The sequence below is a fragment of the Chamaea fasciata genome, unplaced genomic scaffold (assembly GCF_029207755.1).
Source record: "Chamaea fasciata isolate MVZ Bird 193981 ecotype frontalis unplaced genomic scaffold, bChaFas1.0.hap1 SCAF_8, whole genome shotgun sequence".
NCBI lineage: Eukaryota > Metazoa > Chordata > Aves > Passeriformes > Sylviidae > Chamaea > Chamaea fasciata.
In genome coordinates, this window is record NW_027094093.1 from 34,588,226 (window position 1) to 34,602,292 (window position 14,067).

At 38.7% G+C, this 14,067-nt stretch overlaps 1 protein-coding gene across 1 annotated transcript in view; it reads right to left on the reverse strand.

Annotated features, from left to right (window-relative positions):
* LRP1B (LDL receptor related protein 1B) overlaps positions 1-2,938 on the reverse strand; it is a 474,351-nt gene extending 471,413 nt beyond the window's left edge. Inside the window, exon 1 of the mRNA XM_066190543.1 lies at positions 2,818-2,938. The gene's annotated coding sequence lies outside the window, so the exon portion shown is untranslated. The remainder of the gene's footprint in view (positions 1-2,817) is intronic.
* Between the last annotated feature and the right edge of the window lie 11,129 nt (positions 2,939-14,067).

Genomic DNA, 14,067 nt, shown 5'->3' on the forward strand with positions numbered 1-14,067 from the left:
GAGGGCAAGTCAACTGAGTCAATTTCAATTGAGCAAGACAATTTCATCTGAGGCAATCAGTGGATACCGGCACATCACGTGTGTTTGTGCAGCCAAAGAACTTTCAGGTTCTATTGGAGCACTTGGTTGAAACGCCACCAGGAGATTGCTCACAAAGATATTTAGTTCCTCTAGGTTTTCTCTAAATAGATGATTGAGCAATGAGACTAATAAGATTTCTCATATTCTCACCACGGGAGAAGCTGCAGCTTGAGAATTTCTCTCCTTTTCTACACATTGAAATCCCCACAGGAGAGAAGTTAAGAACTTCCACTTGCAGGAAAAGCTTTGATCAATGCTTGCACATTATTAGAACCCAGAAAACCCTATTACTAGGCACAAATCCACAGAAAATCAATCAAAATCCATTTGTTTATGGCTGTAGGAACAACTAGCAGTATCTGTCAGGCTACACCAAATAATTCATCATACGTAAGTCAAAAAAGAGCTGACAAATTCATCTAAAACAAACAGACACATGACTCAGTGCACAAAACCTGAATGTGCTGCATCCCTGGCATTAGCACTAGGGATCAAATACATCATAAAAATATTTTTATTGTAATTTATAAGTTCCTACGGACACCGTGGTGCAAAGTATCCGCAGGAAAATTCAGGAGCGTCATATTAATTTTTAATAAGAAACAACTTACCTGATGAAGCCAGAGTAGGCACGCATTGTTCAACAATTTGGCAGCAAATTGTGCTGACTAAAGAACACAGAACCATCCAGTGCAAAACAAAATTGTGAGCAATTATGTAACAAAGTGTCACCCAACGCCCCAGCGCTGGCTCTCACTCAGTCCTGGGCTGAGTTGCACTGAGAAGGTGAGAGAGGGCAGCAGACCTCAGGCAATTATTATCTCAGCCCGCACTGGCAGCTGTGGCCCAGGCTCCTCATTAACCAGCAGCAAAGGGCCATGGAAGCTGGAAAAGAATAAGGATTCCAGCACCTTCCTTCTCTATAACCAGAAAAGCCACAGTGCTGACCCCTGCCTTTGGTTTATGACAGCCTAAGGAAAGCATCTGACAAACTGTTCACATTTGCAAAGGGGAAGGGGTTTCTGAGAGGAGCATGCTGGTGGATGTTAGAAAAGTGTAGACTCTCTTTCCCACTCCGTTCCCTTTTCTTCAAGCCATCAATAAACTCCAAATGCCATGTTTTTAACATGCCACAGCTTTAAATGGCATTGCTGAACACAGCTCTTACAAACCAGTCCAATAACTGTGCAAAGTTCTCAAGAGGAAAACACCTGGGGATCCTGCAAGCTGTTGGATTTGGAACTACATGGTGAATACCACGAGGCAAGCTAAAAACTCTGTGTGTGACCATTTGTGAGCTCCTATCTCGATATTCATTAGTTAGAAAAACTTTTACCTGCACATATTAACGCTGAACTTGAACACACATCAGAGAAGGGGGTGATTTAATCAATGAGCAGTGCAGTAACAACATCCCAGCTCTACCCAAGGCTTCCCAGTGCAGGATGTTCTTGCTGAGAGCCCCAAAGTGTGTGGAAGGTGGTTAATCAGAGGGCCTTGGCCACAGCCCCCGAGGCAATTTTCTGATCAGTGGCAGAGCAGGAAGGCTGCAATCACCACGGTGTTTGCCCAGACAGAAATGCCTCCCAGACATCTTGAGCTTCTGTCCCTCGTTTTAAAGATTAGGCTCCTAAATGCTGTCTGATGTTTGATATTTTCTTTTCTTTGAGCAGCAAACCCCATTTCCAGCCTTCCTGATTGTCAGTATTGCTTTGATACAAAATACATGGTTCTCCTCTTACATTAAGTGATTATCCTGGGGATAAAATCAGGAAATTCCCTCATTTTCCTCAGAACACAGGAAACAAGGGAACATTAAGATTTAATAACACCTCATCAGTAGTCTACAAGGCTGATAAGAAAAAAGTCTGTAAGGTTGCTACTCTGGTGTTCAAAAGCTCTTAGCCACATTAAAAAAACCAACAAGGTCTTCACTATAATTAAATATGTTTTATTAAAGCTTTCCATCATCTTCCTTTCTATGCTTATTTCCCCCTCACAGCTCTCACATCGTCTTTCATTCCTCCCTTTGATGTTTCTATCCTTTTCATATTGAAAGTATTGAAAATATTTTGCACTCTTCTCTTGCACCCCACCTCCCCTAAATGTATTTAGAGGAGCACATTTCCCCGTGGCTGACTTTGCCTCTCCTCTCTCAGCCCATCAACAGCACGGGGAGAGCAGAGGGCACGCGTGCTCCAGTGACAGTGCTCATTACAGAGAGGCACAAGAACAAAACACCTTCTTCCATCTCATCCATTTCTTCTGTCTCTCACCTACACTGAGAATGTAACCTGCTCCCCTCTGCAGGAAGACTCATACATGTAGCCTTGGTTTCATGCCTGAGATATTTTGGTTTTCTGAAATTCTTTTCCCAAAAAATTTTCTATAAACAAGAAACATGTTTTTGTAACTGTACTTTGTTTTTATTCCTTTTCCTAGGAGGGACTTCTTCTTGATATCCCTCTGGTCTGACCAATGTAATTAAAAAAGTTTGTTTCACCAATCAAATTGGTCTGTGTAGAATAGTATAAAAGGGAGACACATCCCAAGAATAAAGGAGCCGTTTTCAGCCTTCTGAAGTTGAATTCCGTGTTGTTGCAGTGTGCAACAGCATCACACACAGGATTTATAAACCAAAATGGAATCTGCCCTTTCCATTGAGTTGTCAGTGCGACTGAAAATATTACAGTTTAAAGGGAGATAAAATCAAAGAGTGGCTCCTCCTTTACTTACAGGTGTCTAAGGACTCATCAGAATCATCGGGACAGTCGGGCTCCCCGTCACACAGCCAGTGCCAGGACACACAAGTGACACCATCGTGGCACAGGAACTCCCCTACGTCACACAAGGGATGATCTTCTGAAAATGAGAATGGGTTACAGTGAAATGGTTAAAGGTGAAGGGGAAAAAAAGGAAAAAAGAAACATGGCGCAATGAAAATCAAAAGTGAAAATGAAATGATTCAAAGAGCAAAAATCAAAGCAAACGATAGGAACAATATGAAGCAAAAATTCAGTGGTACCTGATACCCTCACTTAGGGAACTCTAACAGTTGAGGGTTCAGTGGGAGCTGCCCATCACCCTTCCAACCCAACAGGAACAACATCACCATGATCTGCTTTTACGGAATAAAATTTCAAGAAAATTTGCATTTTTCTAAATATCTCACCATGAAGTAGCTTTGCTCACTAGATAGAAACCAACAAGTTTTAATGTCATGTTACCAGCAAAGAGGTTCCTGAGTCACCTCTCTTGCCACAGAAAAATTTTCTAATTGCTTCAAGTAATCAAATTTTCAAGGATGTATTTTTGTAAGCAAAGTTCTACTTAAATAAACATATCTATTTTCAACTATTTCTTTAGACACATTTTAATTACCAAATCCTTCCTCCATTTTATGTAAAAATTATTTTATAGCTCATGCGACAAATCTGCAAACAAAGAATTTAAAGTCAACACTGGGGCACCTTGAAAACAATGGCTTTTAAAAGAGGGCAATTCTGGAAGTTTGGCACACCCACACTATCTGCTGCATTCAACCACCACAGGCTGATGTCCTTGAGATCTAGAGTTAATTAACTCAAGACTATTCCATCATTATTCAATGTAAAACTATTCTAATATTAATTAAAGCTCACAAAACCTCTGTGCAATATATTATATTCATTTTATCAATATATAAATTACAGTAGTGTCTTCCACAAGGTTACATTGCAGATTGCTGGGAAAAGGTTTCCTCATTATTCTTACACTGGCACAAGAGAGAAATAACTTCACTGCAGTCAATACTGCCACAGAGAAATAAAACCGAGTGTAAAGAAGGAGACAACACCCAATCCACTAGTAGATCTCTCCATTGGCTTAGTTTCTCCAAAAGCCATGGAAGAATACTAATTGCTTTTGGAATTATTACTAATATCATAATAATATAATACTAATTCCTTTAGTATTATTACTAAAGGAAAAAAAAAACAAACAAACAAAAAAAAAAACCAAGAATACTTTTATTAAAGTTATCATTTAATCATTCCCTGTGTGCAGGCCTCATTCCTGAAGTCAGGTTCTCAATTACTGACGCCATTCAATTTTATAACAATCCAAATTTGCAACTACTATGTAGATAGATTTTATATGTCTTAACAACATCACAACTTCTTTTAAGCCAGCAAGAATGGAAGGATTTTTTTGTTATATCTTAATTCCTTCCCCTCAACAGCAAAAATGAGCAACTGTATAATTAAGAGTGTAAGTTTACACAGAGTGGTTTTGCTTAAAGCTTTCAGGGAGATGATTAAAGGCCCTGCTTTGATAGCACATCTTGAAAAACCATCCTAGAAGTCAGAAAGAGAGGGAGAGAGTTTGGCAAGTTTTAGCATTTCAAAGATGTAGAGTACTATGAGAAACACACAGAAGAACTCTGTAATATTTGGTTTTAGAGTATTCTTGAAATCCATGATACATTTCTGCTTTCATTGCAGGATGAACTGTAATTTTCTGTGTATTGCACATCTGCTTCCAACAGACCTGGGAATACTAAAACTAGCACTGCCAAACACGTTCACTTATTTATTCAGCTCTGCAATGATTATTCTTCAGAGAAAAAAAAAAAAAAAAGTTGAAAATTCTTTCATTATTAAGAGAAACAAATTTATTTATTTATTTATTTATTTAGAGAGGTTTCTGAACTGACAACTACGTGAAAAATATTGCTGAATAAATATAGAAATGTAAAGTTTTGAAAACACTTCTACAGTCAAGGTCACACAAGTGTCTGGTTCTACACGAACCTCCCCAAATAACTGCATGTACAACACCTATAGAATAGAAATCTTGTCTGAAACAAAACCTGGCAGGGTGATTATCCCCTCCCTGGTGCAACAGCTTCTTTCAAACCTGCAGATGGTCACACATGTCTACACAAAAAAAAAAAAAAAAAAAAAAAAAAAAAAAAAAAAAAAAACCTTGCATTTGTTCCTCTTTTGGGCAATGATTATGAAAATAGCCTAAGTAACTGGATATAAAGAAGTTCTAAAAAGCAGTTTCACATAGAGCTCAGAGTTGAGTGTGTGGACTTCAAAAAAGGTTAGTTTGCCACTATTTTTTTTTAATGGAAAAAAATAAGCTATTTCCATACAATTAAATTCTTGCTTTCCATTTTATGCAACAACACAGAGATTATGGAGATGTAAGCTTTTGATATTCTCTATCTCGAGAAAAACTTAGAAAAGCAAAAAAAACCTAACTCATAAAACACTTTGAAAAATAGATTTTGTTTAGAATAAAGCAGTTTAATATTACCTCAGGGTTTTATTGGCTCTGAAAGTGCTTTCTCAAATGTTTTTATTTTGCATAACGATGGAATGATTTTTATTTTCAGCTGTTATCTGTACAGAATAAATTTGACCGGTTAATCATGAACACTCACTAATTAGGGAGTTTTGAGAAAATAAAAACCACAACAAGCCTCTTGCTAAAAAATAGTCATCTATGATGGCCCAGAAGTAAAACAGTTCTTTTCAGTGACACCTTTTTTCCTTCTGTAATCCGTGAGCTGTGCAGAAAAGCTCCCAGTGGATGGGAAAATTCACGTTTTTAACATCCCAGTTCTTTGAGATAGAGAGCAGATGGTGAGAAATCATCCCTCTATGGGTAAATGAAAGCTTTGCCTCCCTAAGGATACTACTCCTATGCTCCTATCCTATGCTGCAAACACCTGGCAGCGCCTCTTAGAAGGAAAGTTTATAAAAAGAAAAAGAAAACCTGGTGCCTTTGTTTTCAAGTCAATGTTCCCACAGTCGAAAATGTGGGGGGGTTTTTTTTGTTTGTTTGTTTTTTTAAAGAGGACAACGCTCAAAATCTTCATTATGAAAGCAACTGGAATTATAACGTGTGAAATCACACTGAACTTGGAAATACCAAAATTCCATTATGACGATAAAAGAAAAGAGGAAAAAAAGGGAAATAAACCCATCAGCCAACCAGCACAAAAGGCAGTGACTGAGTGATGCCTGCTTGGACCAGGGATGCTCCTGGATTAAAAAGGCATTTGCCTCTGTAAACTTGCATTCAGCTCCTAAATAAGTAGGGATAAAGATCACTTCCTGTGATCACATGGACTGTTCAGGGTCAAAGGGATCTGGACCCTTCCCAGTTGAGGGAATGCCAAGAAGAAAAGCAGGTCAACAGGGCTCTTGAAAAGAACTGTATGGCAGTTAACACTGATATAACTGAGTGCTCTCCGGCTCTGTCACAAGACTGGAAACGATCCGCTGTGAATCTAATTAAGAACTGCCTTGGTCAGGGGAACCAGGTGCCCAGAGAAGCTGCTGAATTCCAGGATTGTGCTTCCCCACTTCCAGCAGTCCCTAGAGCTTGGGCTCTCTGAGGATCTGCCAGGCTCCTGCTGTGGTCATAGCGACCCCTCCCAGCCGCTTGGGTGGGAATTGTTTGGTGCTCTGTCTTCCGAGCACTTACTTCCAGCTCCATCTGCCAAGAGCACCTGAGAGAGCCGGAAAAAAACAAACCTCCCATATGGCAACGCTCTTCAAAGTGAGCAAAACTCAGCCTATTAAAGTCTTGATCCCTTAGAGCAGGGAGCCTGCTCATTAGGCTCTCACTAAATATTCAGAAAAAGCACGTGCATGCTAACCCAAAAAAACCACATTCCTAGAGGAGCTTTTGAAGGATGGGATGCAAGCACAAAGGGAATGAATGTTGAAGAATGAGAGATCATCACAACATACTATTTTAAAGCTTTTATAGCAATAGCTTAAGATTAATGTGAAGTAAGAATGCCTCACGAATTGATTTCATTTAATTTTGCACTTAAAAAAATATTTTCACTGTGTTTGAAGTGAAATAAAACAAAACAAAGCTAAATTTTTCAATTCTCTCTCAATTTTCAAGAAAGAACAGATGCACATACACTAGGGGGATGTGTGTGTGAACATGCTTTTTTTTCCCCCCCACTTGAGAATGGTTAGATCAAGGAATGAACCATGAAATCCATGAATAAAAATGATAAACCAATAGACCACAGCTAGTTTGTCCCCAGCCGCATTCCCAGAAAAAAACTCATAGGAGAGAAGGGGAATTTCCTGTCAAAACAGTATTTTTAGGTTTTTTTTCAGAAGCAAAAGAGCGGGAAGACTAACAAAGAGCAGAAAGGTCAAAAGGAGTGGTCAAAAAACTGCAATCCAGCTGTACATTTCCATTGGGATCCACTGGCATCACCTGTCTGCAGGACCAGGAATTCTACCAATGATAATAAACCCATTCTGCCATGTTTCAGGGATATTATGCAACCAAAAACTTGCACTTTTAAGTCCTTAATTAGTTTTGCTTTGATTTTAATTAAGTTATCTTCATTACAAGAGTTTAGGAACTCAGAACTATTTTTTTCCCCCTCTCAAAAGCATGTTTTCCATTTGGGATTTTCTTTGATCTCTCACTGAAACATGGGAGGGTTTCCAGATTAATTTCAGCAAAATTTACTCTAAAGTTGAAAAGTATATTCCGGTATTAATTTATGACAGAATTCATCATATGCCAAAACCTAAATTACTGTAACTGAAAGAGATGTGAAGAAAGAGCATGCACAGCACTTCCTACTTATGAATTTCAGACTTTTATATAATACTTTTCAAACCTTTCATACCTTTGGAGTTAAATCTATATTTTTTAGAGCACAGAACAGAGTAAAACATTTACATTTTGGCCGCACTAACTACAGACAAAATCCTTGACATGTTTTACAAAACAGTAAACCAGAGTTTTACATTCAGGGTATAAAATTATGATTTTGATATCATTTATTTCTGTCCTACCTGGTTCAGTATAATGCTGTGTTCAAATTTTATTTACAGAACCCAAAAATATCTCACAAGATCTACCAAACCCTGATTTTTGCTTCCACAATGCAAAGGGGCTTAAAGAACTGCTGGTATGTTCACATGAAGCATTCTAAACAGGAATATGGATGTTTTATGTGTATTTATTCAACTCTTGGCATAACAGTTATCACTTACTCAGCATTTACTAATCAGCTAATTGCTTTATCCATAGGCAAGGCACACACACAGGTACCTGTCAGTAAAAGCACCATATGCTCAATTTAAACCACATATGTTTAAATTCCATGTGTAAATTCTTTTTTTTTTTTTTTTTTTTTCGGACTTGCTCTGTGCTACTATAATTTATGTATCAGATTCAGCAAATATTGATAGAGGTCAGTACTAAGAAGAAAGCAAGAAACATCCACTGTTTGAAGAAAATCCTGTAGTATTTTTGGAAGTAGGCAGGTGATAAGTTTAGGGGCTGTCTTATTCCATGTTCTTTTTGGCTCTTTCTTTGCCAAAAACATATTTACCTTAAGTGGGGGGTGACCTCCAAGGCCCCTCCTGAATTTGAACAAATTATTCAGACTCAGCTTGGCACAATCTATGGACAGAGAAATTTAGGAAATACTCAGATAATGAGAAACACCCAAATATTCCTGAGCCAATTTTTATCTAATCCGCAAAGGGTCCCAGAATAATACCTATCTCAGCAAACTACGAAATAACATGATAGTTATGCTCCTTAATGGCTCAAAAATGCCACAGAATAGCCAGGTGCCTTCTCTAACACAATAGAGAGACCCTAATAGAAACACATTACCTGCAATCCTGCCATTTGCCAACCCCTGCTCCAAAAAAAAGGAGGCTGAAGGCCAAACAAGCTCCCTCTGAACCATTTCTTCACAATTATGTTTCACCTCCTTGAAAGCTGGAGGAAACAGGCAAACATATTCCCCAGGGTGAAGTGGTCATTCTTTCCAAACAGCCTGATGTGGATTAAATGTAAATATCAAGGCGGAGGGTCAGAGTGACCATCACTTCTCCCTCTGTGTGTGTGAAGAGTGACAAGCCCTGTACCGGAGTCAACAAGGTGCCCTTTCAGCTGCTGACAGCCAGTGCCAGGGTGAACATGAGCAAAAATGTTCTCACTTGTGGCAAACCTTCAAGGGTTTCCACTGAAACAGCCCTTCTTTCTTTCCCACATCAAAGAACAAAAAAACCCCATCTGCAAGGAAAGTGAAAACCTCTGAGCCTCTCCACTACCTTAGCCTGTGTTATCATAGTGTGTTCATAATATTATCATTTCATTTCCTACGTGACAGGAAGAAATGGTTGCGACAGAAGACTTGAAAAAGTTAATAAATATACAGAAATTAAAAACAGGTTTTCATAAGGATCTGCAAGCATCTTGGAAAGACCCTTCTCAGGAGCTCTTCTATAAGGACACTTCCTATACACTTGGAGAAGCAACACAGACTTCCACGTGAAAAAGGAATTCCAGGAGCGATGACTTGAATAACACATTTCTTATACACAGACACGTTTTCTGCTTCATCCAGAAGCTCAACAGAGAAAAGACTGAGGTTTTCAGCTGCTCCCAGGATCAAACCTCCAGAAGGTGTGACAGGCAAACTCCTGAAGAGCACAAAGAATGAGCAGACGGGTGGGGACTGAGGACAAGTCACCCGGTGCCGATTTCAAACCCGGCTCGCCGCAGAGCGCCGCTTGCTGTGCCTCCAAGCAGGACTTCAAATGAGTCTTTTTCATCTCCTATCTGTGCTACCTCTTGGAACTTAGGTATTTCCAAGTTATCCTTCTCTCTTTGCTGAGTTGTAAAGCTTCCAAACACAATTCTAATGTTTTCACGGCAAAATTGCTTCTTTTTCTTAAAGTGGGATGGAAATCCCCACTTAAGACAAATTATTTAAATAAATGCCACAGAAAATATTTTCTCTTTTGAAAGCAGAAACATTCATTACATAGCTTATTACAATACCTTTGATAAGCCCTCTGCTGAGCAGATGTTTTATCACCGTGAATTTTCACATATGAACGTTTTTAGCAAAAACTAAAAGATAATTAATTTAGATAAATTTAATCTATCAAAGGGTAATCAGTGATGTCATTGTTTTAATTTGGTAGTTCTCTTACAGTGTAAAACATAACAAAGCCATTTCACTTGAATATTTCAAACTCTCATAGAATGACATCTGTCCACACAAGGAAGGAAAAGCATAAAAACTGTTGAGATATTTTAAGATGCTGGGAACATTATGGGAATAATAAGAAAATGTTAATGCTCTGTTATCATCACTTTGAATAAAAGTAAAGTTTTCAGTTTTCTTTTACAGTGTAGATAACTTTATGAGGGAAAGATATAGATAGATAAGATCTAGGTAACTTAGATGACTCCATAATTGGGAAAACAAAGTTATACTGTGAAAACAAAAAATAAGTTATCATAAAGGATTAAAAATTTAAAAGCAGTATGGAAGGAACTATAAAGTATCTGGATTGAATTGAATTATCTTCTTTACTTTCTTGTTTGTTTCCCTGGAGAAGGATGTTGAGGCTGTTAGCATTGGTGCTTGATTGTTTTAGGACTCAAGCACAAACCTTACTCCTTTTGCCGTATCCAAAAATTACATATTAGACAGGATACCAAAAAGGTTAATCCTGAAATCACAGAATCTTCTCTCAGCTAAACGGTTTGTTCTCAGGGAGTTCCCCAGACCAGCTCCCTCACAGGTTGCCAATGCAGCAATTGGATGCAGCAGTGGAATTCCTGCCCTGCCTGGCTCCCGCTCCAGCGGATCCTACATCTGCCCCGGGAGGCTCCGATCCCCTTTGCCCAGCTCCAGTGTGATACTGGTTAGCACCTGGCCAGATTTTATAAGCCTCGTGTAAATGTATCAATCTCTGAAGGGCTAGTCCTTGCAGATTAGTTTAAAATAATTTTAGCGAGACTGCTCTTCACAAGGGTGTTGTAAAGCAAAAGGTTTAATAAATGTAAAATAATAAAATAACAGATGTTACAGAAAACAAATGAAAAGCTGCACACAGGTGCCTGAGAAGACCTCTAACACGCTGCGAGAAACACCCCAAAAAGTCTCTTACTTCCTTTGTGCTCCTTCCTAAATACTGGATGTTTCAGGAGGGACAACCTGGCCTGCTGCCAATAAGGAGAGATACAGGATTTGAAGAACAGCAAAAAGGTTCAACAGATGCTTCTCTCTCGGCACTGAGCCAGTCACTGCCAGGAGGGTATGGAAAATCCTAGGTAAACTTCCTAAAATGTCTAAAGGTAAACGGAAACTCTTTCCCTATTTGGAAACACCTGCTGGGGGGGTGTGGAGTACACTACTACACCAGGGCAGCAGCACGGGGCCCATCCATCTTCCCTGCCCACTCCTGTGTGGCTCCACTGCCAAACCCTTAATGCTGCCTGCTCGGCTGAGCACCATCCGTGTCACTCAGACAGGGATGGGGTTGATGGATGGCAGCGCTGACTTTATCCCACGGCAATCAACTCGACAGGCTGGGGGACACTCGGGGAGGAGCTTGCCTTGCACACCGTGTAACAGCGCAAACGAAATACAGAATTTATTTTATTATTATTTCACAGAAGGTGACAAGGCTGGAGAAGTGCAAACCAAACTCTTGGAGAAAACCTTCTCAGAAGGCAACACGTTCGTTTTTGTGCAGCTAGAAAGGAAGGAAGCCATGTCCTACCCTGCTCTCAGAGCCAGGAGAGACAAGCCTGCTGTCACTAAGCATTTCTCAGAATGCTCCCACTTAAAATGACACAAAATAATGATGAACAGGTTTCAATAGCAGATGGAAGCCTATTACATAATTCAGTTTTAATGACCAGAGAAATCTTAAATATGACGGGTTTGTTTTGCGCAACAAGAGACTTATATTAAATGGAACAGCCAAATCTGCTTCCATAAGCAACTGAATATGTTTAGCACACATTTGTTTTATATTAGGATAATTAATCTAGAGGGAAATGGGGTTAAATACTAACAAAACTTTAAACTATACTCAGTTATTGAAAGGATGAGAGAACTAGCAGAAAACCAAGCTAAAATTCCTTTCTAAACAGTGTCTACAAAAAGAGCTAAAAGGAAAATCTCATTTCCAGGCTTAACTATTTTACTCAAGTTGGTTATCACCAAATATTAAAAACATAGTAGTAATATTAGAAACTTGCAACTAAAATAATCTGTTTCTCATATAAACCTTTAAAAATTAACTCTAATCCTACAAATGTCTCCACAATTATGCTGGGCCCTACTGAAATTGTATCCATTATTTTAAATAACTACAATCAACAGTTCTAAGTTAAATTATAAGAATTAAGTAAAAGGCACATCAAAGGGTTGCTTAATATAGGTTTAATTGCAATTTAACAGTTGGGTAAGTAGTTACAATTGTGCTCTTCTGCAGTTCAGGTCTGACTTTCTTGATAGCATGATCCTAGACCAATAATTTAAGGGTAATTTGGAAATGCATACATCGAATAATAATTTTCACACCACTAGAGAGCAAGGTATTGTAATATTAGCTACTGCTGTCAGTGGGTCTTCAACATGATTTTTCTGAACAGGCAAACTTATTATTCACAGGCAGCAAGATGCAACATTTAGCAAAAGGTTTCTGCTAAAAAGTTCAAAATGGTATTTTGCAGGGCAGCTTGCATTTTGCCCAAAAAGTCCATGTTACACAGAAGGATCCTAGTAAAGGACAGATGGGATAGCAGCCTGGTATCACCCAGCTGACATCCAAACAAGTGGTGGAATCTCACTGCTTGGATTTACTGCCCCGTCCCCAGGACGGCGGGAATGGCACCGGGGGAGCCCTGAGTGGCCACTGCAGGATTAATGAGCCCATCTGCCCCTTGGATCCTTGGAAACAAGGAGGAAATGGCCAAAGTCTCAACACTGAGAAGAGCTGGATTGATAAAAGGATGGGAAGACTATTACAGGCTTCAAGTTTGGACTGATAACAAAACCATTTATTTTTAGAGGGAGTGAAGGGTCACCCTTCTCTGTCAAGAGCTTTACTGCAGGAAGAAGCTCTTGTCCTAAGTTGCATTCTGCAGTCACCACTGGCTCCTCATGCAAGGAAAACCAAGTACTATCACTTAGAGTTATTAAATGTTACTAAAAAGACCATCTAAAAATATTTTTGAATGTTTTAAAACAAACACCTTTAAAAAAAACCCCAGTTATTTATAAATTAAACATTGAATTATTCAAAGCCAAACAAAATCCAAGGAACCGTCAGTTTGGATGATTATTCCTTTGATTTATTAATGTGACATTCTATTATAATTCATAAATGTTGACTATTATTTAAAAAATCTATTAAAAAAAGCTATCAAAATAGATACAAGGGAAATAAAGACAACTGTAGATATAATGTTATCAACCAACTAGGTCAAAATAATTTTAAAAGTTTTGTGCCAAGACATTTGGACACTTCATAAAAACTAAAAGAGCCCCACATATTCTTGTGGAGAAACATTTAATTCAAAGGCAGCATTCCTGTGGGAAGGCTTTCCACAGCTATCCTTTTTTTTTAAAATCCCTGCCATCCCTGAGGCTATTTGTGTCACACAGGACGGTCAAGAGAAACAGACAATTAGAAAATTAAATACAGCATCAGGAACAGGATCGATAGGATGGTATACAGGATTACACACACAGAGTAAATGCTTTAGTTGCACTAAAATCAAGGAAGATATAATTTAATTTTTGATGTAACTGCTTTCTTTAATCTATCCTGGAGTCTGGGAACTGAAGGGTGGCCAAGAAAACTCTGACTTTTAAGAAATTCCACTGCAGTCATGGAAAGGAGGCTCATATCCCTGATGTGCTGAACAAGGAGTTGGTGGACACCTGAACAAATATGACATATCCAGGTTTCACATGGGAAAGTCTCACCACAGAATGGGCTGGAGGAAATCGATCACAAATAAAGACTCAGGCCCCTCTCTATCCAAAAATCTTTAAGTTATTTTTGAGAATTTCCATACGTGAGGAAAAAATAATTACAATTTAAATGATGGCTGAGGCGGCAGGAGAGGAAATAAAAAATTTCATATTCAGAAAAAATTGGTCATCTTTAAATAGAAACC